The sequence below is a fragment of the Nicotiana tomentosiformis genome, chromosome 12 (genome assembly GCF_000390325.3).
Source record: "Nicotiana tomentosiformis chromosome 12, ASM39032v3, whole genome shotgun sequence".
NCBI lineage: Eukaryota > Viridiplantae > Streptophyta > Magnoliopsida > Solanales > Solanaceae > Nicotiana > Nicotiana tomentosiformis.
In genome coordinates this window covers 80,082,660-80,085,892 of record NC_090823.1, presented here as the reverse complement: position 1 = coordinate 80,085,892, position 3,233 = coordinate 80,082,660, and the positions used below count along the sequence as shown (strand labels likewise).

Sequence of the window (3,233 nt, the reverse complement as noted above, 5' to 3'; positions counted from 1 at the left end):
GTCACATGTCGAAACCCGCTTTCGAGAGAAAATGGGGCGTGACGCCCATCATCTCCAATAGAAACCTCTTTGGCATCACCCTGTTGAATCGTGTCCTTAAGGACAAGCAAATAGGGGTCGTCATACTGACACTCTCTGATGCGATCATATAAGGAGGACCGAGAAACCACGCAAGCTAGAACCCGACTGGGCTCCAAAACATCTAACCTCGTGAACTGATTGGCCAAGGCCTAAACATATGATGCAAGCGGTCTCTCACCAACAAGAATAAATTCAAGGCTACCCATACTCACCGCCTTCCTACTCAAGGCATCGCGACAAGGTGGCGAGAGTCACCCCACATGATGCAATTGAGATATGCGATATAGATAGTGATAACACGTATCTAGTCAATGGACAAAGAATGAAGCATTATTGGGGAGAGAACTTTGACCACAAAAAGAACAAGGTCTACCTCACTGATAACTAGGCGAGAATTCTGTATCGTTCCACAACATTAAATCAAGCGCTTCATGGGAGGTAACTCATGGTTGTTGTAATTGTACATCGTATCGTGACATTAAATCACGCGCTAGTTTGGAGGCAACCCAATTTTCTTATTTTTTTGATAGTTTTAGTGTTTTGATTTTACTTTATTTTATTTTATTTTTGTTAATTGACGTACCTCGTGAATTGTGCACGTGAACAATGAGGTGGGAGAAACAGGCTCAGGTCAAAGGATGGTATGTCATAATGTGGTGAGAGAAATAGGTTCGGGCCATAAGTCAGAAATGACTTCCACATGGCACGCCACAAGTACTCACATCGTGAGAGGCCTCAGCGTCCTTAGGGAAGCCTTAATTTTCGGAGGCAGTGAATGGGGGGCATCGCGAGTCCATATTGCGACAACTAGAACTGCTTATTTGAGAGTCCTCACATTTCAAAACCCTTCAAACCCTCCCTTTTCACTCATGTCTCTCTCTCACACTTGTCCGTCTAACACCATTGCTACCACCCTTCTCATTTACCGACAAATAGGTAAACCCCCTCCTCTCTCTCTCTCTCTCTATCTCTCTATCCTCTTATTTGTGATGTTCATCCCATTATCCCCATAGGTTAATTTTTAGTTTTTGGTTTTCTCTTTGAATTTAATAGATAATAGGGTGAATTTTCTGGAATTTGGGGGATACTAAATTCCTGATTGTTTGGCTGTTGATTAAAGTGAAGTGGAGAACTACATTCCCACCACCTCATTCAATTTGGGATGGTATTCAAGGCTCAAAAGATATGAAACAAGTAAGGAAAAACTGATGCACACAAAGTGTTTGACAAATTGCTCGAAAGAAGCTTTCAATATGTTTTGTGAACACTCTATATAAGGGAAATGTAAGTTATCCTTTAAGTGTGGGATGTTCGTGTGGGTGATTTTATACTTAATTTACATTCAGTTAGGTTGAATTCCACCACACAACGACTTAGGCACAATTCTCGCATCGCCTTCACCCACTATGATATGGCTGCTCGCGTCTCATTTAACACAATTATTCCACAGGCTAAGTGTGGGGTGTAACGCATGATATTATGACACATTGACGATACATCTACTAATATTGATACTTTGCTTATGCATGTGTGATGGTGATTACAAAGACCAACGCACAATCATGGGGGTGGAGATGGTAAGCCTCCACCCAAGAAGACACTGACTGATAAAAATGCACCTAGGGAGAAGGGTAAAGAAGTGATAACCAAAACGCTGCATGAATCAGAGGCTAATGGGACGCCTGAGGTGGGCATTGAAGCCACCTAGTAGAGCACTGAGTTGCACGTAACAACACAAACTAGGGCATGACCACCTTGATTTACTACCACATGAGATCGTATTTCAAATTCATGAAGGAGCATCAAGAACCCCTCCAGAAAATAAGTGGAAAACAAATAAGGTGTAAGGACATGGAGGATAACTTTGCATATAAAGATGCATGGAAGTTGTGGGATAGTATTCTGCAGAAACAAGTCAATCCATTGGTTCTTGAGAAACCACTAAATTTGAATGCTACAAATAGAGTGTGCCCGGGAATTGCTACGGAGATTGAGGAGAGATGATGGGTACACTTCGCTCAAGGAACAAAACAAAAGGCTAACCTGACTCTCATAAGGGAGTTTTATTCAAGGCTGCATCCAAACCAGGGTGACATTGTTTGGATGCAAGGGGTAGACGTGGATTTTTTAGCCCAAACGATCAATAAATATTACTGGGACAATTAGCAAGCGGTGTCCGATTATTGGAGAAAGGAGAAACGTCTTCTCCTGGACCATATGTTGCACCCTATTTTGCATAGGTCAAAACAAGATTCAACTAGTGGTTCTTCTGATGTTGCTAAAAAAGAGCCGCCACCTAATATTTTGAGATAAATTAGGGTACTTATGTTTTATTAGATTATTATCCTATTGGTCTTCTAACCGGTGAGATTTGGGTAATGGTTCTTGTTCTTTTAAGGGGAAGATGTTAGGCACCCCCTAAAATCTACTTGAGGTAGCTCCTTAGAACTTAGGTTAGGTTCAGGGAAGTAAAGATCTATATTCTGCTAAGTTTAGTGCTTTAAAGTTTGTAACCTATCCTAAGTCTTGTTTAAAGTCCACGATTTTTTGAAAGAAAGTAGTGTATATACATACTTTGAAAAGGAGTCACATGTGTTTACAAGGTCTATAACTTATTAAACAATCTTTTTAGAAAACGTTTTTGCCTAAAGAGTTGAGGAAAATCTTTGTGAAATATTTTATGTTTGGAAAGGATTTTGAATACTTTATCTCTTTTGAAAATATGACTATCCGTATGACGTAATTAGATAAAGGCCATTCAGAAATATGTGTATATCCTAAATTGGGATAGATATACCTTTCTTAAGAATTTATTTGGAGTTGAATTTTGAAAATTCGTTTTAGTTTGCAATCTCAAAACCATATATGGTTTTCTTTCTTGAAAACCAGCCTTGTGTATACTCTTTCAATTCTAATTTTTCCCAAACAATGATTGTTCGCTTGCAAGTCTGTTTTAAAATCAAAAGCTTCATGAAAATAGTTAGTAATAACCAAAAATGGAGCCTTTTATTTGATAACAATAAGTGATCAAAATGTCAAAATATTTCAGTGAACATAGCAAATAAACTCAGATTCTTTCTTTATTTATCAGTGGGCTTTGGTTTGCCTAGATTCCTAAGATAATCAAAACATAACCAAAAGTATTCTATAAT

The 3,233-nt window shown here is 38.9% G+C and overlaps 1 long non-coding RNA gene across 1 annotated transcript; it reads left to right on the top strand.

The window, feature by feature from the left end:
* The first annotated feature begins 780 nt into the window (after window positions 1–780).
* Window positions 781–2,666, top strand: LOC104105760 (uncharacterized). The gene is made up of 2 exons (XR_688435.3): window positions 781–1,017; window positions 1,135–2,666. It is a non-coding gene; the product is annotated as an uncharacterized lncRNA (long non-coding RNA).
* Window positions 2,667–3,233: the final 567 nt, after the last annotated feature.